The sequence below is a fragment of the Heterocephalus glaber genome, unplaced genomic scaffold (assembly GCF_053883595.1).
Source record: "Heterocephalus glaber isolate CG9 unplaced genomic scaffold, H.glaber_assembly_v1.0 deba00001442, whole genome shotgun sequence".
NCBI classification, from domain to species: Eukaryota; Metazoa; Chordata; class Mammalia; order Rodentia; family Bathyergidae; genus Heterocephalus; species Heterocephalus glaber.
This window is the reverse complement of record NW_028258296.1, coordinates 8,920,017-8,945,909: the sequence shown is the minus strand read 5'-3', so window position 1 is coordinate 8,945,909 and position 25,893 is coordinate 8,920,017. Positions and strand designations below refer to the sequence as shown.

At 34.6% G+C, this 25,893-nt stretch overlaps 1 protein-coding gene across 4 annotated transcripts in view; it reads left to right on the top strand.

Moving 5' to 3' along the window:
- Positions 1 to 25,893, top strand: part of Negr1 (neuronal growth regulator 1) — an 813,948-nt gene that overhangs the window by 57,595 nt on the left and 730,460 nt on the right. The window lies entirely within an intron of this gene.

Below are 25,893 nucleotides of genomic sequence, written 5' to 3'. Positions count from 1 at the left end.
ATATATATATATATATATATGTGGGTTTGGTAGAGTCATGTTTGAGACACTCACAGGATGTCTTAGAAGTTATCCTACTTAAGTACAGCTGTAGAATTACTGTGTGCCATTATTTGAAAGTTATTTTGAAGCTTCTGGAGTAATCATATTTATTGGTGATTGAAATATTTCATTTTCAAAATTCCTTTTCCTTCTGTACTATATTATAGCTGATATTTTCTGGCTGGAAAGTGATTTAACATTTGGTATGAACGAGGGATGTAAATCAAAATATTTCTTTTGTGAATTTCATGAGTGTCTTCATAATACCTAATATGGAAAATTTTAAAGGATTTTTAAAATGCATAATTTATCACCACATCAAATCCGTGTGTATTTTTTGTCATAAAGTACAAAAACAAAAAAAATAAATAAATCTTATAAGCATATGGAAAGACTGAGTCAGTTTTCTAAATGATTTACAAAAATCAGCAGGACAAAAATATATCTGGGGGAATAAACATTGAATTTAGTCTACATTCATTTTTATGAATTATACCTTGTTTTCACAAAACTGTCTGCTCTTCTGCTGCCACATGAAATTACCAGAAGGAAACAGGACCATTTGCCTGCAGTTAATATCTTCAGAGGCTTATAGGCCCTTGGCTTCTTCAGCAGTGATTCTGAAGATGAAATCTGTATTGGTTTCCACCAGAAGAAGATGTAGTTCCGTGCTGTCGGCTGTGCCTCTTCATCTCAGATGCCTCTCTCCAACCCTTCTAGCCACCATTTTACTAGCTTACTGACTTTTCACCTCAAGAGATTCAACTTACACTCCCTTCTCTGACCATCATGGTACTTAGTCTCTGTATACCCTTGTGATACAGCATAGTCTTTGTTTTAAAAATGACTTATTTTATACTTTTGATGACAATTTTGTAAGATTTTTTTATTCAAGTTAAAATGTTTTCAGCTTCCATAAGTGGGGATATTTTATATTTCCTTTTATCTAGCTCATGGTGAGCTGTTTAACCTGTTGAACAAAAGGAGAAATTTTAGAATTAATTATTATATTTCCACATTTCATATTTGTTACCTTCTACACATGTGGATGAATTTTGCTTATATTTCTTCTTTATTTTTTTCATCATGCTGAGATAGAAATGTTTGCAAACAATTTAATGATTCAAATGTAAGCATCAACTCCTGGCAGAGGTAAGTAATAATCTGATTATAAAGAATATCCTATGAAATTTGGCATTTTTGTCTTTAGTGATAGTCTGGCTTCAACTGCTATTGGGTTTTGACAATTTTGGTTCCAGCTGCCCACCACCAAGGTGATTTGCAGCCGAATGTGTTAATTTGGTCTGGTTCATTTCAGGATAGCACCTAACCAGCACACCATCTGCCATCATAGACATAAGAAACACCAAGTAAAGTTATTTCAAAATATTACGATTAAAAGGAGAATATGGCTTTTGCAGTGCTATTTGGGCAAAAAGACATTAGTATAGTTTAGTTATGATTTTTAATGATAAATTGACCAAGAAAAATTTAACATAAACAATTTATCTTATTTCTTTGTAAAATGTTCACCCTTATTCTTTTAGTATGCTTAACTCGTAAAGTAAGATTGAAATTGACTGGTAGGTTTTATATTTATCATCATACATATCAAATTATTTTCTAGTAGCATTGCATATAATATAGTACTTAGTTAGAATATATAAACAAATAGCCTTACTAAAGAGATCTTTTCAATAATAATCAAGAAAAAATTATCATATGCTTATATTTGAAATAATTTTCTCTCATGAGGCTGGTGTAGATTGAAATGAAAAATGTTGTCTTTGTACTAAATTGGGCCATACTTTTATAATTGCTCTGTAAATTAATATATTGCATACATATCATTTATATAACCTTAGTTTTTATTTTTCTGAAAGAAGCATTATTAAATATTGTATTCTAGATATTCTAGTCCTTGTGCATAAAAATTATATGGGAAAATATCTGTAGTTTACTGTATAGAGTTTAAAATGTCACTCCAATTCATTATTCGATTAAATCTAATGTGAAATAAAACTAAGTTCCACTTCCATTCAAAGACTTACTAAAATCTTATCACAATACTACAGAAATACATTGACATAAAGCTAAAAGTATACTTTCAGCGGTTTATCTGTGCTTTGGAATTTACAGTTACATAATCTAATATTTGCGATGTCTCAGTGTGGCAAGTTCTTTAAACACCACACACACATGCACACTTATTCTGTTGTATTACCACATTGTTACATTATTTCATGGGCACTATATGTCTGAGTGAATGAAGATATCTATTTTATAGATGAAGACAAAAAGATCAATATTTTTCCACATCACACAGAATTACGATTACAATCAGATGGAATCGTGTGTTTACTTAAAGTTCTCTTCCTTTTGACTGTCTTATTGCATCTCTATCTGATTCACCAGCTTAGTCAAGAAAATTGCTGAGAAGTATTTTATAAAGAGAACTGCCTTAAGTATATTAAAGCACTTGAATAAATATTAGTGTGAAATATAAGAATATGTAAATTATTGGTTAGAAATGTATTCACTATTTATTTGATATTTTCTTCTCGAAATCGTTCTGTTTCCTTATCTACGTTACTTCAAATATGTGTGGCTTGTTGATATATTGAGTTTTTGTTTTGTTCTCTCTCTCTGCTTACATGTTTCATCTGTTTTATAACCAGTTATTTCAGGATAGTATTTTTCTCTTGTTACCTTTGTTCCTATTTTGGTTCTAAACATCTTCTAATAGCAATGATCTTTAAGTCTTTGTGGACTTTCCATTTACTATGAATAAATTAAACCTACTTTCTGAACTTTCAGAAATTAACCCTTCTTTTTCAAATTCATCTCATTAATTCTTATAATTAATTCCACAGATTCTCTTAGTTTTTATCCCACTCAGTCTTCTTTGCATGTATTTTGCTGTGTTCTGTTCTTTTTCCTCTCTAGTATACTGCTAGCTATGTCCCCATATTCCTGTGTTTAGGTTTCTTTTAGGGTGTCAACAATTGTAGCAACTTTGAAATTCACCATTTTATTGATGCTTAGCAAATATAAATATCTAGGCATCATGTTTTGGGAAAATAAATGTTTAAATCCAGCTGAATAATATCCTATCATCTTAGATGCAAATGTCCAAATAAGACACGCCATCCTTGCTCAAACTCAAATTATATTCTTTAAAATATTGTGTGTCATGTTCTCATACTCTGTCCTAGAGACATAGGATAAGAGGCACTTAAAAATAGATAAAATCACAAGTACAATCATGTGTATCAGGACGTGTTCTGTTGGCAATGTAGTCAGGTGAAGAGAGACACCAATGATTAAAAACAACTTTGGCTTTTGTTACTAGCCAGGTGCTAATTATGAATGTCTACATAAAAATGGGTTAATTATGTTAAAACTAATATGACGTATCTTAGCTATTCATTGACACCATTAACACAAGTAAAAAATTTGCATAACTCTTAGTTAACAGTCTTAACACTAGTAAAACATTCCTTTCTAATACTGGTTTCATCAACAGATTAATCAAAAATATATACAGTTATATACATTTTTGCATTTTTTAATCATGAGTTTATAACTTCTAGTTAATATAAAAATTGTTTTATTTTATATTAAGTGTTGACATTTTAATTACATATTATCATTAAGTATAGTAAGCATTTTTAAGTTTTTTTTCCTTTTCCATATAGTTACTATTTTTGAAGTAATGAACATAAAGTACAACTTATGGTAAAATAGTGTATATTTTATGCTTTTACATTTTCACCGTTAATGGTTAACTTGAGTACACAAAGATCATTGCGTAGCCAGGTGTGGTGACACTGCCTGTAAACCGAGGACTCTTGGAGGCTATGGCAGAAGGATCCCAAATTCAAGCCCAGCCTGGATGACTTAGTGACTTAGTGAGACCCTGTCTCAAAATTTTAAAACAGGGCTGGGGAGGTAGCCCGGTACACAAGTCCTGGGTTCAATCTCCAGTACCACACACACACACACACACACACACACACACACACACACACGCACCCCTACCTCTTACTTGTTGAGGTTTGTACCTAGTTTTGAATATGTACCTCCCAAGTATGCAGTGAGCTCACCCTCAGACTGCCTGCCACTGCCTAGTAACCCTGGGCTTTCTCCTGTATTTGAACCCAGGCTGAGTAACCCTGATGCTTTTCTGATCTTCCATCTTGTAGGTAGCATATCCTGGGACTTATCCATGAAAACTTCTTGGGCCACTTCCTACAATCCTATCTTCCACATCTCCATTAATACTTTTCCTTTTGGACCTGTTCCTCTGGTGAACCTTGACTATTTTAGTCTGCATCAGTGACAGTGGAAAGAAGCTTGAGGACATGAAATGTAACATGACTTTCCGCTACTTCAGTAATTACCTATGTGGACCACACCTCTTGGTCTCTGGAAGAAAATCAGCTTTTAGAGTAAGAACAAAGTGAAATGGCAAGGTTAGTTTAATGGGAGATGTGGCTGTTAAGCAATGTCTAGATTGTAAGTTCAGAAGGACAGCAAAATCGTGTAAATGGCACCATCACATTAGGAGGCATCTTCGCACCCTGTGCCTAATGAATATAGAGGATGCTTGCAAGGAATATTAGAACGTTGATATTTCTTGAATGTTACGGTTTTGTACTGGTTCAGATATTTTCATAAATATTGAAATTATTTCTGTTTTTTCCTCAGAGCATACCAGGATTTCAGAAATAGCTTTGTGCTAGGACTCAGATATTATCATCTGTTAATTATGTCTATTTGATGTTTTAAAAAATAACATTTTCATACACACAAAATTGCCTGACCTCCTCCCTCACAGGATTAATCATACCATCTGTGCTCACATCATATTTAATTATACTTCTCGTCTAACATTTATCTTCTCACATTATATTACAGTTAGTTTTATATTCCTTTGTCTTCTACACCAAACCACATGTCCATGAGCCTAGAAATATCTCGTTCATCTCTGTATCCCCAGCAACTGCCGTCATGTTTGACATATAATAGATATTCAATAAGACCATGTCTTTACAGTTTTGCGAATCAATCAAGAAAATGAATGGAATTTTTTTAATTAACACAAATCACCTGTTACTCATCATTCCTGAATGTGAAGCTTAAATTGCTAGAGAAGAAAAGATTGTGAATGGAAATGACTTAGAAGACTAACAAGATTCAAGTTCTAATGCTAGTCTACTAGAAATACAAGGAGGGTTGAACTTGAAGTTTTAGTATGTGCTTAATCCCCTGTGATCTTTAAGGCAGTCTCTAAGTACATAATGCCAGAGTCCGAGTCCGGGCTTTATTCGTCTGACCCCCCCTGGAGCCTTGCTGTGAGTGTCAACTCGAATTGGTTTTCCTATTCTTACAAATTGGAGCAGGTAGTAGGTGTAGAGTGAACAGATTTGATGCCAGTGTGTGGGTTGGGTGAGAATGCAGAAGTAATCAAAAGTCGGAGGAACCTGGTCACTGCAAGTTGAGACTTGGTGATTTAAAATCACTTTCAAACTCTGTAACAACAATCTGATTTAGGTGCTATTCTTTTTCCTTCAAAATAATTATACGCTCTGTTTTCTTCTCAGGTATGATCCTGTGACAAGAGAATCTTACTTCTGCAATGTAATTAAGCTTTTCATACCCCCAAGCATTGACTATCATCATTACAGTTTCATACCTGTTTATTGTTTAGTATTTTATTTCACAAAGGCATGTAATTTTTTTAGCATTGTTATATGCCTGTACAGATATAATAACTGACTTAGATTTTGCCTGACAGTTGTGAAGAGAAACTGGAAATAATTTTAGTGCTGCTCACAATTCAGAATTGGGGGCTGTGACCTGTTAACATCTTTAATTACATAACATTTATTCTCATTTGGAGATTAAACGTAAGGCTCTTGATTTTCCTGTGTAAGTGCTTTGAAGTAGAAATGAGAATCAATGTCCATATGTATGCATAAATCATAGCTCATTAACATTGCCCTGGTTATTTTATACCATTCTTTTGTCCCTGTAACCCAAACTATAGTGATACTGGGATGAAAGTCAGCATGTAATTAGTTTGGATATATTAAAAACAGATTGCATTGTTTCTCATGCAGTGAACTGCGAGTGATCCACAGTGGTGTGAGAGAGACCAAGCAGCAAGCTCAACATTCTTGACTTTTTACACATCACTGCTTAGGGAACTGAGAAAAACAAAGGTTCTCCTGACAGGTTGACTATTGACTAAAATGGCTGGATTGCTTAGCAGTGACTGGCTTATGGCTTACCTCTCTAAAGATTGTTTTATTTTGAAAATCAATTTTTACTTAATTTGGAACTGACATGTTGGAGAGGAGAAAAAGGGAAGGAGGAATAGGAAAGAAACAGGGATTTTTTTCTCATTAAATGGGGGAGTTAAAAGATGTAAAACAAGGAACTAATTCAGTGGTTTTCTGATTAAAGTCAAGAAATATATTATGAATATTTAATTCATAAACATGGTTGAGCATTTAATTCAAGAGATCACAGAGTTGTCACAATGCAGCTTGTTTTATACGGCTTTAGCTCTTGAGAAATTTGATGCTTTCAAGATTTCCCTGTACACATACTTGGTAAGATCAAGCCAGTGTCTGGTTAAGGTTGGTCGGTTTACTGATTATGGCCATTCCAATTTTGACTTTCCATATGTTTTTTTAAAAATGATATTTGTCATTGAGATGGATTTAGTCAACTTCACGCATAAAATGAGGCAACTACTCAGTAAAACATGCCCTGAACCTCCAAGCCACCTCTATTTCTAAGAAATGTCCTTTACCCTTTCCACAGTCAACAGCTTTGAAAATATGATGTATTCCAGAATCAAAATGACCTTGTGTTTGTGGTAAGTAAAGCAGGAGATAGAATATTAATGTCCTTGTGTGTGCTTCTTCAAGCTTTATCCAAGCTACGCACTTTTGTCTCATTTCACTTGAGTGATGTATATTGTCCAGAGTACAGGTTTGATTCTGTTTGCCATTTCAAACATTTTTGACGATTGGCCACATAGATCATATTAAAATGGTATATTCGCACACAGCCCTGGTAGGATAAAGAACCAAAAATACATTTGATATTAGTGAAGCAAATATACAGTCTTGGAGGAATTAATATACTACTTTGCTTCAAAGATATAAATAATTTCTTCATAAGACCTAATAAAGGATGATGCCATTCAATGAAGATATGGTGGTTTGTTAGTGAAATATATGTAATATAATTTTCATTCCTGTCATTTCCAAACAATGTAAAATGAAGGGAGTAGAAATTATCTGACCCTTTAAAGAGATTTCAAAGTAAATAGAGCTCATATTTGCAATTCATGTAGTAAACACAACTACTGTTGTTTTTTTTTCCTTGTGTGTTATTGAGTAAGGAACTCAGTACCTTCAGACTGAAAGCTACATCCCCATCCTTTCTTCTTTTCCTTTTCTTTTCTTCTTTCTTTGTTCTATTCTTTTCTCTTTTTGTCCTTTTTTTTTGAGAGAGAGAGCGAGCGAGAGAGAGAGACTCACCAAGTGGACCAGGCTGGGCTCCAACTTGCGGTTCTCCTGTCTGAACCTGCCAGACTGCTGGAATCATAGGCATGCGCCACCATTCCCTGAGGTCATCATTTTATAACAGAACATAGAGAGAATTTTTACCAATAATAGTACATAATTTTTATCAGTAGTAACACATACATTTATGTATTACAATGAAAATCAACTTTGACTTACTGAATATGTAACCTAGCACATACATCTAAATGCTAAAATAAAATGCACTCTTTCTGAACTCCTTTATTAAAAATTATATTAAAAGTTCATTACAGGGCTGGGGATTTAGCTCAGTGGTTCTGCCACCTGCCTCGCTAAGCGCAAGGACCCGAGTTTGATCCCCAGTACCAAAAAAAAAAGTTCATTACAAGCCAGTGTAGCATCACTCAATCTTATATTGGTGTTAAATTCTTCAGCTGTCATGAGTCTAAATATTTGGGGTGACTTTTACTTTTGCACATTACATTACATTTCTATTTCAGCATAAGGTAGCAATATATCATTCATCACTTCTGTTATATTCACTGACTAGCAATTGTTCCAAATGTATCACTGCTTTCCACTAGTGCGGTCTATTATTTTTTTCTAGTTGTCATTCTGATCAAAAACCACATTAAAGATACGAGAAAAAATAACAAAGCAGTGAACATAATATCTTTAGGGACAATCAAGTTCAGCATTGACTTTTATATCAGGAATAGGCAGGGCTACGTGTGGAAATTTATATGTATATATATGCTTAATTCAAGAGATCACAAAATTGTCACAGTGCAACTTGTTTTATACAGCTTTAGCTCTTGAAAAATTTAACTGTTTCAAGATTGCCCTGTACTTGGTAAGATCAATCCAATGTTGGGTCAAGGTGGGTCGATTTAGTGATTATGACCGTTCCATATATATATATATATATATATATATATATATATATATATATGCTGTTAAAGCAAGATAGAATCTGATTTTTGTCACCTGTTAAATTGCAAATGTCAGTGTCCTAGGGCTGGTATTGTGTTCCTGACCTTTGCACAATCAAGCACCTTCCAGCTTGATGCTAGGATTTGTATTTTCCCATCTTTAATGTCACCTTGTGGTTAAAATTCTCTGCAATTGAATGGTCCAACTCATTCTGGCCAATCAGAATGCGGATAGGAGGGGATAAAAATTGTAGATTTCCTCTAAAGTCTTTGAATGACTATTATTTATTTTTCTTTTCCCAACTCAATCATAAATTTGGCCAGAACTTAATAATATCTATGCTGTTAAGGTATGAAGGCTGGAAAAAGTGGTCTTCATTTTGGGCAGCCCTCTAAAAATAATAGACATGTACTCCCAACAGGAGAGAGTGATTTGGTAAATTGCAGTAGCCTCTATGCTAAACTCAGAGTAACCAGAGATCTTTCAGATGGAAAAGCATAGCAGTGGATCATCATCTCCACAGAAGGAAGGTTCCCTGTCTTATTTTCCAAAATATTTGAAATAAATGTAACTTTCATTCACCCTCGTGGCTTATTCTTTACATAGCTTTATGCTCACATGATTTAATAAAAATTATAAATTGTATGCTTAATAATGTACTATCTTTTTGAAGACTTTTAGGACTGCAGTCAGGTTGAATATGATTTGAATATTTGTCCAGGAGTTGTTCAATACAATGGCCCTACCACTTAAAATGTGCAAACCAAAAAGATAAACTAAATCGTAGCTGGTTTCATTGAAATCCCTTTTTTAATTGGAACAATATAAATTGACTTTTAACCGAACCCTACTGAAAAAAATATTTGTTTTCCCATGCTAGTATCTTACCACATGCAAAGGGATTTTGTTCCATTCTTGAGCAATATGTTTTGGTTTATTTCCTTTCTGTGAACTTTTGTTTTGGAGATTGGGAGTCCAAATGCTTTTCCTGATTAGAATATTATGTAGGAGACAGTTTATCTGAGAGTTGAAGACAGAGTTTAGCATTTGGAAGGGCACATCGCCAAATGGAAGCTTTCCTTATGGAAGAGAATGAAGTGGTATGTTTGGAACTCTATACTATTACTCAGCATATGGATAATTAATTGCTCTTTAAAAATCATTTAAAATATTTTGTGTTGTGACAGAGATAGCTCATTTGCTCTAAAGTAATTGAATAAGTTATTTCACAAGGATTGACGAATCCCTTATGTGGTCTTCCACCCCTAAAGCAAACTGTTGCTGGTGCTTCTATTGATCAATGTGATATTTCCAACCATTACACTTTACAACAGTTAAGGCTGAGTAAATGGAGGTGGTATAAGCAGTTTTCTGGTATTCTTCTTTATATAATGAAGAATATGATTTTCTATAATTTTGGTATGATTTTATCACTAGAATAATTAAAATTAATTTGAGCACTTATTTCCTTGTGCCTGGCCATCAGATCACATTTGGGGAAGGAACAATAAAGCATTGCAGTTTAGTGGTCCATAAAGGCACATAGAGTGTAGCTCTTTGCACATTTCTCTATTTTCAATGACCTGGATATTTCAATAAAATTTTCAGATACCTTTAACCACATCATCTCAGCAACATTCCCTTCTCTTGAAATAGAAATTTGATGCCACCTCAGTTCTCTGATTAATTGTTCCAAATTATATGTTAGGTTGTCCCAAATGTGCTTGCCACTTTTATGTGGCACACAGGGAAATGAGAAAATGGTTATTAAAATTTTAATTTCATTCTCAATTATTAAAATGACTTCTTGTGGGATGATGTTTTATTATCGCAATTTGCCAGAAATCTGTTCATTATAGTTACACGTATGCCATTTTCTCTCTTGCTGTGATTATTTTTCCAAGTACAAAATTACATTTTCCCTATCACTTTCACATAGGTGCCTGTTTTTCTCAGCACCTGTGTTAAGACAAAATTAAATAGATTTCAAATGTAAAACTAATACAGCATTAAGAATTTCCTGTGATACTCTTCCCCAAAACACTGCTTCTCATGTCATAAGATAATTATTTCAAAGATTTTATATTGTTCCTAATAATACATAATTTAAACCATTGGGAGGGAGGAAAAAGAGAAGAGTACATGAAACAGCGGAGGGAGAAAGCACTCAAGTGCTGAGAGAATTGCTTGAAATGCTTTTGGTTTGCTCTTTCTATATAACTGTTCTCCCTTTTCCCCAGTGACACCACCATTGTACCACCAATAACTGTAAGAAAAATGGAAGCATGATGTTGAATTCTTGGCCACAGTGTATCCCTCCTTATATTTTAATGCCCACATAAGATAAGCAATGTTTTACAAGTATTGAAGAAAAGTATCAATCATCCCTAATTCTTCTTGTATTTCCAGGAGTTTTACATTAGACATGGTACATGTATATTATTATACCAATTGATTAATACATATAGGTTCTAGCCCCCCCCAAACCCACAAAAAGTTCTGTGAGCATACTTTGTAGGGCCATGCAGAAACAAGCAATGATATTTTAAAAATATGCTTGTGAAAATGCATTGTTTTTATCTCCAAGATTTAAATTTCAGTTTCCCTTTGGCAGGTTGCTAGTTTTTAAACTAAGACAGAATATTACAGAAGAAGGGAAAACATTCTCAGTTATTACATCTTACAAGAATAATTTTAACTAAAATTAACATGGATGTAAAGAGAATTTTATGCTTCACAACTAAAAACATGGAAGAAATTTAGACATACCACCTCCTTGGAGCATAATTTATCTAAACTGCACTGGAAATTAAGGATGGATAGAGTCATAAGTGGTAAAATTTGTAATTATTAGAAAAATATAAAATGCACAAGTTTTAATTTTTATTTTAATGTAATACAAGTAGATATTAATAAAGAAAATGTAAGAATGCCTCTATGATAAAATAAAATTTTGTAACAAAATAACTAGAGACTAGCAATGATAAATATACTGTGTATCGTGATCATAAAAGAATATATTTTCAATTGCTAATATATCTCTCAACTTGTCTCCTTATAAAACTGTGCCATTTTTTGCATAAAAGATTTTAATTATTAATAAATTATCTGACACTCAGTATTATTTTGAATAATTTCACAACATCTATTATACATTTTGGTCCTTATTTATGCTTTTATTTTCTCACACCAGAGAGACAATGTGATATTTACACGTGTACATTCAGTTTATTAAAGAGGATGGTCTCAAGGTGCATCCATTTACTTAGAAATATCTCGTTTATCCTTGTTTATGGCTGAGTAGTTCTCCATTATATTAAAAACAAACCCACCCATCTTTTTATCCAAAATCCACAACATTAAAAACAATGAATTTTCACCTTAGGGCTCTTGTAAAGGGCTAGTGGTGGTTTAATATTATGCGGATATTGAGCATCCGTTAGCCGTTGTCCTGCTGCAGAGGAAGGTGGGCTATTGAGTATAAAGTTACGTGACTCACTGTCGTGATGAATCCCTGTGCCTCATTTCACGGTGGGACAGGGTCTGATTGATAGAGTGAGGCTAACAGCCACATGCACGACAGAGGTGTCCCTTCGATGCCCACGAGACAGGGGAGCCGCTCTGCAGATCACTCCCCCAGCAGAGGACACGCCGAGTCTCCCCTGCCTGGGACCTGTCTTGCATGGTTTTTTCAAAGAAAACGCGAATGTCACTCACATTCAAGGGACGTTTGGTTTCAAACCAAGATTTTCAGAAAAACAGAGAAGCAAGAGAACTAGGAAAGCTCCTTTGTGGATCGCAAAGCGAGTTTCTCCCAGTCCTGCCCAGGTCTTCACATGCAGGCGTCCTAGTGCTGAAGAGCAGGGAGCTTAGTGTGCCTGGAAGCCACTCACCCTGATTCTCCCTCCTTCCTGAACCGCTGGAAGCAGGTCATGTACGCTCACTTAAGTCTGGTTCTGAATTCAATAATTGATTTTCCATGTTTATTGAGGAAATTGGCTACAGAATCTTGGCAGTTTTCCTGAACTCGATTCTGTGAACTTTGCTTCTGACAGGGATTGTTTCCTGGCAAAAATGTTCTTACTTTATTTTTTTAAATATTTATTTATTTATTTTAATGAAAGGAACCCAATTTTATTTATTAATTTATTATTTATTTATTTATTTATTTATTTTGGTATGGAGGATCAAACTCGGGACCCTGTGCTTGCGAGGCAGGCGCCGGAACCAGTGAGCTAAATCTCCGGCCCTATTTTTATTTTTTATCCGGTACCGGGGATCGAACTCAGGACCTTGTGCTTCTGAGGCAGGTGTGGTGCCACTGAGCTAAGTCCCCAGCCCAAATGTTCTTACTTTAAGGACAAAAATTAATATTTGGGGGGACAATATGTTATCACTAAAAATAGAACCTTCTCATTTGATTCATCCTATTGATGAGTGGTTTATACAAATATGCCAGAAAAATTAATACATTTTAACCTGTACCGTGTTATTTATATATATATTACATACGTTTATATTCCATATGATCTTTTCTTCCATGCATGTCTCCTCTCTCTGAGCGTCAGGAGGGGGAGAATGCACATGGCTCGGCTGCTGTGAAATCTTTGTTTTAGTCTAGTAAGGAAGCAGACCCTATTTCCGCATATATAAGGAAGTGGTAAGCAAGACCAACATCTGAACAAATAATAATCCCACTTACTGTGCTCACGTATTGCCTTTTGTAGATTCAGGTTATGAATTTAATTTTCATGTAGCTTGTCTGGATTGTACCATTTGATACTCCTCTGAAATCTTTAGAATATTAAAATGTTTACTTTATTATTTTAATTTTGTATAGGAATGGTGCTCCCTGAGTTGTATAATAGATATTGGGAAATGGGAAGAAAATGCTCAAATAGGAAGAGGAATAAGAGAGGAGGGAGGGAGAAAGGAAAGAGGGGACAAGGAAAAACAATGAAACTAGAAGAGAAAAAAGAACCAAGTTTTTGTACATAGCAGAGAAGCGGGCAGGAGAGGGGAGAAAGAGGAAGCATATACCATGTACAGGTGTAAATTTCCTATGGTAAGTTATTATGCCTGCTGAAAATGTACCAGTATGTGTTTTGCTGTAGGAAAAAGGAGTGACGTTCTGCCTTAGACCTGGATCATTAATAAATCTGCTATCACTCCTGGGTGTTACATTCTCTAACTGTGCTTGTGTATTACTATGAAGAAGACTCGGAGTGGATGCGTATAACCAAGTCCCAAGGAATTAGCATGGCGTATGGTGTGTAGGTTTTCAGAGCTGTACTTTGACCTGGGAAGCATTTGAATATAATTTTAAAGAAATTTGTTTTCTAAAATAACATGTAATTTTCTGTCGTTACAACAAATGAGTGACATGTAATCTAAGAACAAAGGAATATACTTCATGAAAAAATGAGATACATGATACTGAGTCATAAAGTTCATTTACATGACATCTCTATTCTTAAAATATATTTTTAGCTCTTATGGATCCTTTGTTGTGATATTTGGCTTACATTCATACCAGATATGGGTATTTCAGGGGCGATAGTGTTGACCTTAGGAACTATTAACACTTACCTTAATTTTGTTCCATAATTATCTTTACAACTCACAGATTGACACTTGACAAAAGTACTCTAATGTTTACACATTCCATTTTGAAGCACAAAGACACTAACACTACAGAGAGAATGTAGATTGTGTGCCTGTTTTACTGACATTTTATGTTTGTATCAACTCTTGAGTTTTTTCTGTACGGTTACATGTCATCATTATTCTGTTTGAAATTATTTCAGTGATGGGAAAGGGAAAACTTGTCTTGTTTTTTCAGTTAATGAAGCACCCCAATGCAAGCGTTACCTTAGTGACACAAACAAAAAAAAATCTGTACATATTCAGCCATCTCAGAACTCAGATAATGAATCTTTCTACTGACTTACAAAGATATTTAGTATTTTTATAAAAGATGCAGAAAGGGTAAGTATATACTTAATGTCTAAACTTAATGATGGACCATTAGTAAGCTTTATGACCTCAGATAGACTCCATGAAAGTATTTTCTCTATTGTTGTGATGTTCAAAAGCCATAACATAGAAATGAATATTTTTCCTTTAAAATGTTTATTATTATTATTTAGAACATTACAAACACTTTCCTGAATAGGACTAATGAAGCAGCAATGCCTAATCAAGCTTACAATAACCTAATTATTTGTATATGTTACACACAGAAGAAATTGTAAAAAGCAGAATCTCAAAGAGAGAGGAAACCATTCTACCAGTCAATGGTATAGTCCCCAAACATTTATAAAAATATGGACATGATAAACCCTATAATTTTTAAATCATAGCCTGTAGGGCAAAATAACATCCAGAAAACCCTCACCATTCTAATTTGGCAATATCCGGTTTTATTTAATAGAGGTAATGGAATATTTGAAGGTTAATTAGTATTTTAGTTTCCTAAGTGAAATATTATTCTTCTTACTGAATCATTGCTAAGAATACATCTCATAGAGACATATGCTTATGCCCTCCTAGACTGTAATTTACATTTTAATATTTGTAATTTGCAGTGAGCACTATCATTACCTTTTATTTTGGGAGGTATACTGAATCAGTACGCTTTAAATTTTAAGAAATAATCCATATTTTGTAATGTTCTTCCTAGAGTATATTATACTGTGATGTATTTTACTATCTGCCAAAACTGCTCTCTTTTACAGGAGAAGATAAATTGTTCCTTATCTCTGCGCAAAGCCTTTTGCCATAGCCAGTGGGATTCAATACCACTGATTCTTTTACAATCTTGGTTTAGAAAATTAAAGAAACTCAAGTAGCACTGCTGCAATCCATTCATGGCCAATATATCTTGTCGCGCATGACTGAGGGCAAGTGCCCTCCAGATTAAATTTTGCTGCTCTGCACCCTGCATTTTCATAAAATATAGTCCTTACATAGCTCCGTGAATATCCCAAGCATGTGGTTTAATTTAAACTAACATGCTTGAGTCACCCATTTAAATAAAATGTTTGTGATGTTGCAAAAGTCTTTTATAAATGTACCTGCTTAAAATAAAACAAGCAAAGACTATAATTTCAAGTGACAGAAAATGATATCTAGGCTCGGGGATAAGTACAGAGATCTTCTGGGAGGATTTCCCGAGTTACCGGGGAACGAGATAACAGTTTCTGAACATTGATTTGTGACACAAGAGAGAGATACTGCCAGTTCGTGCTACAAGTCACTAAGTTGGGGATCAACCCGCCCTGGTTCCCCAGTCCCCCACTACCAAAGCAGCCGGAAGTGTGGTAATATGAATGACCTTGGGAAGAATCGCGTTCTTGATGATGTTTTACTTGGGATGCATGCTGTCCCATTTGCGTTCACAGTTTTAAGGTAGTCTTTTGAAAAAAAAAATTCATAAAATAATAATTTGTGAGTTTCAGTGTAGTCAAGAATAAAGGGGATGGATCAAAACAGTCCCATTAAGGAGGTATTTATTATGATATGTATGTCTGTCTTATGAGGTGTTCTTACCGTAAGAAGTATACCATGTATCTAAAGCATTTAATATTCTTATAGAATTATTAAAACAGATCAATAGGAGTAAGCACCTGATGTTATAAGTTTCTCTTCTATCTCTATGTGTATGTCTGTGTTCCGGTCTCAGTGTAAAGTATGTTTGATGCCTCATAATGATAGTTATTTTAGGAACTAATGGCAATTTTAACCATATAGAAATAATGATAAGTTCAAAATGAACCTAAAAGTGAATGAGAAAAAATTCAGTTCACATTTGAATGCTGTGTGCACTAAAATCCTATAAATAAGTTGGAGGGGATCATGTGATCTTAATTATTTGAATAGGAATAGTACAATAGCATGTATATGGGACCCTCTGTGTGCTTTGGCAACATTAGTGAATCAAACCAAGTGGACTGCAGACATAGGGAATTCTAGATATTGAGTCATCATGTAGACTTTTATTCTTAGTGAACCTTTTCCTAACATGACAGAATGTTATAAAATTAATTGGGTCCCTGCATACTCAATGTTCAGAGTATCAAAGGCCAGAACAATGACCGATTATATTAATAAATGACAGATTCCATTGAACACAAATAGGAAACACAGAAGGATCTATTATTGAAGTGCTTTAATAATTATAGATTACATATTGTTATATACAAATATTTTTAATTAATTTTGTATCAACATCTAAAAACCATTAAGGAGTTCTATTCCCTAATGGGAGCAGCAGGTAATTTATTCCAAAGAACAGGTTAGTGACAGTAGCTTTTCCCATCATGTCTAATTATTAGTTATTCAGGTACATTAGCAGCTGTATACTTTCTTGCCTCTATAAAATGTTCAACCAAAATGTTAATTTTATAGACATAGCAATTTGATTGATGTGTTTTTAGTGTAATAGAAAATAAAATTAAGTTGAAATGATTGTTAGGAAGATGATATCTTTGTTGCTTAGAAATAAAAATGTGAATTAACTATCCATTATTCCTTAACAGTGCTATTTTTTCAATTAAAATGAAAGACCAAAATTAAATATTCTCTTCTTGTTAGATGTCTGAAGCCACTTTTTCTATTTAAGTTGCTCGATTTTAGGCAACTCTTTGCTAATTATCAGCAGACATTTTTTCTCTATTTAGAATTTCTCAAGTCATTTCAGGCACATTATTTCCTAGTTTGTCACAAAAATTTGTAAAATTATTATCTTAACTATTTTCTAAAGAAAATACACACATTCTTCTACACATAGCTGAAAATAAGAAAGATCAAATTAATTATCCTAAGAAAACATGTGATATTTGGTAGAATTACAACATCAATTCATATATCCTGACTCTGTTTCTCATCTAGTTATTTTTAATATAGCTATATCTGATCAATAGCACTCAAAACTCCCCATTCCTTTTTAAAAATCTTTTAATTTTATTGGTACAATTTAGATTTCCATAATGATCACTTTCATCGTAGGGAATTTGTACCTTTTTATGCGGTGTATCTTCACTCCTTTTATTCACATTTCCCTTCCTTCCCTTCAACCCCCTTTTCCTTCCATTATTTCCTTCTTTTCTCATTCCCCCCCCTTTTCTAAATCTGACACACATGTGTAAATATTAGATTGTCTCTCTGGTGTAAGAAGTTGAAAATGTAAATAGGAACCAAAACACATAATAGACAATGTGAAATAAGAAAACATTTTTTAATAGGAAGGGGAAAAACTCACATTCCTGTAGAAGTTATTTTAATATGTCGATATTGTCCACTAATAAAACATTTTGTCATGTTTTATAAAACATGATAACATTATAAAATGTTTTATAAATTGAGAATTTCTAAGGCAATGACATCTTAATGCTATTACTTTAATAATAAATAAATGATAATTAGAGAAGAATAAAAAGAGAAGAAATGAAAAATTATGCATTGCCAAAATAAGATCAATTGGGTCAGCTAGACTTGCATTTGAATCTTTTCAGCATAGCTCAAAATTGTGAAATTTAGCAAATGACTTGAAGAATAACAATCTTCTGTTACAAACAATATAAGATGTAATTATCATGCTCTGCGTTGTTATTATCTGTTTTGTAAAAGAAGATGAGTCAAACATGGAAATGTTAAAGCAATGTAAACTTTATGTTCTTACATGGTTTCACTAATCTAATCTTTCATCTAACACCATTAGTTGCTCAGAGGTATGCTTTGGTGGCTCCCCACTGTGCTAATCAGTCGATGCTGGAGAGGGATAAAATACACCCAAATGTTTCACAGTTGATGGTCAAGAGAGAAGACATAATTGGGAGAAGCACAAGATATGCTATCTTGGGAGCTCATGACAGAGGTACCCACCCCAGCATGGAAAGATTTCTTTAGAAATCTGATTCTAGAGTTGCACTTCAAAAGATAATTTGGAATTTTCCAGGGTCAGCATGAGGGGAAAGGTGAAGTTAACATGAGTCAATAAGAAGAAGTGAGAAAGTAATCTGAAGTTCCAAGCCCGTGAGTTGTGGTAAGGGAATAACTGCTGCATTTATGGCTTTTGAGAGAGAATGTTATAAAAATATAAGTGAGTCCAAGAACACAATTATATATTTAAAGAGAAAACACAATATTAGATTTTTATAATGTGATTAAAAGGACAGTTTATCATTTGAATGGAGAGACAGTTTTCTTTCAGGGGACACATGAGATTGTGTAGATTGTGGGCATTAAGCGGGGTACTGGAAAACTATTGAAAGTAAAGGGAGCAGCAGATGTGTTGAATTTATAAAATATATTTTGATGTTAGATTAGAGGAAAAGATTCAGTGCCTAATGAACACATATTTATAGATTTAAGAATGAATATTGAAGAAAACTGCAATTTCCCCCTCAGGCCAACTTTGAACCTGTACATTAAATTTGATTCAGTTCCCATCCAGTTCAGTTTGCTAGCAGAATCCTGGAAAGAATTGTTTGTGAATTGAGGCACCCCTGTAAATTCTCCCTTGTTTTTGACTGTTCTTTAGAGATGTCTAAAAACCATGCACCCTGACTTGATGGTCTTATTGTTTAAACAAGATGACAATAATTATTAAATTCTTACTACATGCAGGAATTGCTCTTAAATCCAAATTTCAGGGAATTGTTTGTAAGTGCAAATTTCATATCACTATGAAGCAGAAGGGTGATAGTTCAGATTAATATGCCAACCAACAGTTGCTGCTAGAGGATTTTATGTGTCATGTGCCATATACAGTTTACAAACAATACCCTAAAATTAGTAATGACAATTGCACAGGACTTTAAGCAGAAAACTATTAATACTATCTCAGGTATTCAACAGAAAACAATTATTTTGACATTAAATAAAAACTAAAGAATACACAGTTTAAAAATGTAAGCACTAAAAGCAGAAATGTAACTAATTTTTCTCCACTTCAACTGTTACCCAAAATTAAATGATGCCAGTTCTACAAATCTGAGGTCATCTGCAGGATGTACAGAATACAAACACTGAAAAGAAGTACCATTGGTAGGAACATTAAAAGGAAAACTTACGCCCCAAAATACTGAGAACAATCACAGATTTCTTGAACTCTACAAGTTTATAATTTACCGATAAGAATGAACCTTTTTAGGATTAGTTTTTCTGCAAGTGTCCTACTTGGAAATTTACTGCTCCAGAATGACAGAGTTGCTGGTGTCAGTCCCTTCGTTTGCATCTCAAGAGTCCAAAGAGATCAGCAGTCAACATCAATTTAACATTGTTTGGCTTCTAGGACCACAACTATTTTAAATTTTGAATGATTTAAACATGTGTGATAGTATTAATCTTTTCTCTACGCGTTGATTAAATTGATGAGCATGGAGTGCTTCAAAGGAACACAAATGAAGGCTATATGTACCCAGGGAAGTATGTCAGTAATCCCTGAGTGCTGAGGGATCGAGGCAGAAGGGGGACAAGTTCCTTAAAACTTTCAGTTAATATTTAGAATATTTTTATCTAAGATCTCCTCGCACATGATCTTCGTATTCTACATTAAATCAGATCTAAAGAATTAAACATATTCAAGTCTAACAAAGCATTAATTTATCTCCTCTGTATTGATAAATAGTGTATATGTGGGATCTAATGTGACCATTGATACAAAGGTTTTGTTTTTAATTATCTCAGTTCTCTTAGATGCAGGAGGACATGATGAATGTGGGTCTTAGTTACTCCTAAATTTATTATATAGCAGAGCAACACATTAGGAAACATGCAAATAGTCTCTTGTGAATAACTCCCACCACATTTGCCTTTTCATTCTATGGCCTGCCTTCATAAAATATTAGTGGTGTTTTAATTTTTTCATCTAGTCCCTCTCCCTTCTGTTTATGACCTCAAGTAGGAAACATAATTTTAGTGGTAGAAAACCTTATTTAATGCATGGAAACATTTCAATGAATTCCATTTCCGTTGGTGCTGGTTTTTTCCTACTTATCGCTCAGACCTTCTACCACTCTCTGGGGAAAGGCAGCCCTAGCCCTTACCGTTTCTCAATTTTCAGGCCTTGCAAAGTAATTGCAAAGTTTATGAAGTCAGTCACCAGAGGTATATTCATATTTGATTGATTGTTTTGGAGAGTTTATCATTGGGATTACTCCATATTTGCTTAGGGTCTTTTCCTTGATCAATTGCGTAGATGTAAAGATGTATCTACTTGGTGGAAAAATAATAATAGTAACAATATTTATAATATTTTTGAGACAGGAAGGAAATGAGAGGAAGAGAAACAAAAGCCTCTATTGCGAATCTGCCAGGTACCAGGCCAATTGCTTTGTACTAATTGTTTCTAATCTTTATAGCAATAAACAAAGTATTTGTTGCCTACATGCTAAAGTCAGATTTGTGAAGTTATGCAAGGTAAAATGATTTGGTAATGGTATCAAAAGTAATGTAAAGGTTAATGTTTGAGAATGTCTTACATAACTGAGTTAAGGACTATTTTGTGTTATCTCATTTAATTCTCAAAATAACCCTAAGAAGTAGGCATTATTTTTATGCCAATAGAGTCAAAGAAATTACTGTGAAAAGATTTACAGAATCACTAGCATTAAATAATTCCTAAGTAATTTAGCAAGAATCCAGAGCTGTGAGTTAAACTCAGTGACTACTAACTAGGAGGAGGTGTTTCAGGAGGTTCAACCAAACACTTTAGGATTCTGCTGCAGTTTCTTTGATAAAACAATAACCCTATGAAAGTAAATAACATGAGTAAATTTTGTAGCACTGTCATGTGGTTTTAACTATGCCTGATACACAAGAAAGTAAATAGAATCAGAACCAGTAAAGCCAGTGCTGTTGACTCAGTGCCATTGTTTACTTTGTCTCCTACCAAATTCTGTCCCTCCTCTCTCATTTTTAATGCATTGCATGAGGCTTATTAACACTCTGTTCTGTTATGCGAACCCAGACAGTTACTGCTCTTTCTCTCCTGTGCTACTTCTTTTCCAGGCCTGCAATTCATCATACTCCCTTTTAATTCGTATAGCTTGTTCTGTCTTGAACTCTTTATTTCTCCTCCTTCTTGTGCAGTCCCCTTCCCCATCGTCTGTTTGTTTCAGGCTGTTCTCTCTCTAGCTTTCTCATCTGCTGCTTTCTTGATAAATGTCCTTCTGCCACCTCATTATAAATATCTCTGTGTCCTGTTGTGGGAATGCCCTATCTGCGGACGCTTATGCTTCCATTGGTGCTACTGAGTCCACTGAGCATAGAGAAAGCTTTCTATACTAAAATCACTCCGTAAAGTTTTGTTTGTTCTTGTTGATAGCATGGGTAGCTCCAGATTTCCTCAAAGTTCCTTCCAACATCAGCTTTAAAACTGCCCTCTTTCACAATGTCAGGATACTTTTCATAATACAAGACTGCACAAGAGCTCTGCAGTGGGCCAGTGTATTCATCTGTCAAGACGATTAAGGAAACATTTAAAGAAAGTAAATCGATTAAAGTGTACCGGTGGAAATATCCTTTGCATGGCTATTCAATTATAGCTCAACGAAAGTTGAAATTGTTGAGTATATTTTAACATGTAACTTACAGTTACAAGCTGTGTCTATGTTCATGCTGATTCTATTCGAAATGCCCTCTTCCAGCTTCCTTTTCATCAGTATTTTCCATTTTAGAAAATACTACTTTTGAAGGTCCATCTCAAATGTCAGCTCATTTGTGAAGCTTTCCCTAACTTCTCTTGTGGCAGAAGAAATGATGTCTCCTCAACTTCTTTGGCCTTCTGTGGACACCTGGATTTGAGGATCTGGCAGATTGCATTGAGAGTGACACAACTAACCATCACTGATATGAAATTTCTATTCTTTTTTTTGGTACCAGAGATCGAACTCAGGTCCTTGCGCTTGAGTGGCAGAACCACTGAGCTAAATCCCTGTCCACTGATATGAAATTTTGAGATATTTAAGTTAAAGTGCCGGGTATTAGCAGACACCATTGATGGTCAGCAGATATTGGAAGGATTTATTTATAGCATGTTTGTTTAGAAGCAGTCATCCATCCAGGATTGGATGTACAGGATTTGAATGGAACCACATGGGAAGGATAAAGGAGATGCAGAGGAGAGGGTATGGAGAGACAGTGACACGGGTTTGACACTTGTTTGAAAAATGGAAGGAGGATTGAAGAAACAGAGCCTCCAAATGCAGGTACCCTGTCCTGGCTGACACGATACTCTGGGACAGTGTTGAGAAGAAACCCCAAGGTAAGAACTATGGCAGTTCTTGTACCCCCAGGCCCAGCCATTGGCTGCATTAAGCCTTGGCCTTGCTGTTCATTTCATAGGGAACATGAAAATGCACAAAGTGTCAGGATCTCTGAAAGTCAGGTTTCACTGGCCAACTTCCCAACCAACATTCAGTGGCTCAATTAGAAACTTGCTTTCTTCAGTCTCATGGGGAATTGGAGAATAAGTGTACCTAAACTCATCTTGTCAGTAATACTGAATCAGGAGGCTAGAAATAGACTTTTGTCTTGCTTTTAGTACTTACATAGATGACTGCTGCACATTAACATTATATTCCAGATGATCTTTTTGTTTCCATTCTAAAGGAAATACAAAGTGCTGCAAATAGAACTATACTTCTGGAGCACAAAAATAATGCAGTATTGGCCTTTTCCTTTTATCACAATTGTGTAGTTGTTATTTCTTCCAGTTCAGTCCTTACAGAACTAGACACCAGCCTTAAGTAGCGTGTGGCATCTCTGAGCAAAGGTTTTCCTTTTATATGTTGTGGTATTAGGAACTCATTCTTTACTAGAAGACTGAAATGAAGATGAAAAGTATAATTAATCTTGAGATTGAAGACAAAAATGAACTTTATATTAAGTTAACTTAGCTAATATATTAATGTGTTATTTAACTCTGTATTACACTTTCCTTTGTAAAACACAATTCTTGGTATTGTGGAAAAGCAAATGAAAATAGCCAGAAAACGCTTTCGTACTAATTGACCACAGACTATGCAATGTACTGCCCTAAATTAAGTAAATATTGCCACAAAAAGTGCTCTGTGATAACTGTAGAGTCTCAAGAGGCATTCAAAATTAAACATATATTTCAGCCTCAAATTTTCAGAACATTAAAAAATTTTTGGCTAAGGAGTCAGTTGAGCTATACCAGAAGTTGTCTGGTTTCAGGGTTGAATTATTGGGACCCAAGATGCAATATGGAATATATTCTAAGAGTCAAGTAATTTACTCATTTTGTGTATGGATGAGGAATCTAAGCCACATCGTTTAAATCGTTTTTCAGTCCTCAGAGACCCTGAAGTCTGATTGAATATGCTGAAAAAGTACAAGTTCAACATAAATGCATCAAGCAGTATATGATTTAAGAAAAAGGAATTTTTAGCAATTGCTATTTCAACATACAAACAATTTTGATCTAAGAATAAAATACGACACTTTAACCTTTCAGGAAATTTTATACCATACATTTTTATAACATTCTTTGGTTTAATCAGGTGCCTGAGCGAATCCTAGGAAGATTTTTCCATGTAGAATACATCTGGCACGATAATAAAAACTGGAACCAACACATTTAATGAGCAGATAGTTTTTAGAGCTGGAGATTCTTCTATCCCCAGGAGAAAAGGAAGTGTTGCAATCTGAGCTTGAGGAACTCTGAGAGGACTCAAGGCTGTGTGAGTCACAGTGTCCTGATTTAGCACACTTGTTCATAGGAGCAGCCGAGGGCAGGGCTGTGACAGGATGCCCCTGAGAAGAGAGTTAATTGGGATCCAGCAAGCGACGGATGTGTGAGGTTTACAGAAGTGAACCAGTTAATGGAATATACTGTTGTTAAGGAATCACCTTAAAAGTCACAAAAGACAACTGGCTTTTTGTCACAAATTCAACGTCTTTTTTTTTTTTTCTTCAATGAAATGTTGAGGATAAAATGATAAAGAAAATAATGATCATTATTTCAACTACGTGTGATCAGTTTTTCCTTGAGTACAAGTCCCTCTCATTGAACAAGTGAACTGAAACAAAATAGAAAACAAAGTGCAATTTAATACCCTTAGGCTCCCAGTTTTCCTGTATTGTCTCTCCATCTGGGCTTTTCGTGTTTTCTCCTTTTAACAACTTCTGAAAAGTAGGTTGACACCATCCTTCTTAATTTTTAAGGTTCTGAGGGTCTAGAACGGTATGACTTCCTCAGAGCCCATAGTTAGGATTAGAAATGAAGCATGCTGAACCTCGTCACGCTGACTAATGCCATAGTACTCAACAGACACCGTGTCGTTCCCCCTCGCTGTCCGCATGACAGGTGCTCCCTAGTGATTTGTTAAAATGACCTCAGTGGATTGAAAGGTTTGGAAGGCTAGGACAAAAGATATATATATTCTGCAGTTACATTTGAATAGTGTGCTTTTCTTTGTCTAGAAGGTCAGAATGCTAGTATTTTAGGAAGGAAAAGAAAAATGTTACCAACATGTATAAGCTTTTTGATTACATCAGATAAATGTTTAAATTATGTGAGATAATTTTTTATTAAAATAATTCAAAATGTAGATCAGATATGGGTTATAATGATAAAATATGGCTCGATGCTATATGAGTTATAGTAATAAAATATTAGAAAACTGAAATGAATGTCCCACAATAAGAAAATACTTAAACTTGTGGTATACACTATGCCACTAAAATGTGCTGCTCCTTGCTTCTTAGCCTCAGTAGGAAGTTGCATTCCAGGAAATTTAGCGAGAATGAGGCATTGTGCTTACCTCCTCCTACTTCCTTATTCACCCAATTCAATTCACTTTGCTTGGGTTTGAACCTTGAGTTCATCAATTGCTAAGTGTGCACCATGAGGAAAGTTTCATCCATGCCTTCTCCTAGACTCAATTTTCTTAATTTGGGAGACTATAAAAGCAGCAGTACCTAATGACCTCATTAGATGACCCAAGATCATGTGACAACCAGAGTTAGATCGATGTCTGACAAACAGTAGGGCCTCAGTGAATATTAGCGTTTTACGCTTGTGAAGATTATGATATGAATCATTTCTTTGGTAATTCTATTTTACATGAAAAATGTTCATTGAATGCATCTTCAGAGTGACTCTTCACTGTTCCTAAACTGTGATTCTTTTTCCAATGAAATCCAGCTTCCTTTTTCTAACCATAAATATAATCTAAATCTGGCCAATTCACTTTCTACTTAAAATCTGCCAAGGCAGGGGCCTCCCCTAGCGTATATGCCTCCCAGCATTTGTCCCTGCTTGCAACTGCAAGCTCATTCTTACCACTTTGCCTTTAATGACATATTTTATCCATTTTAAACA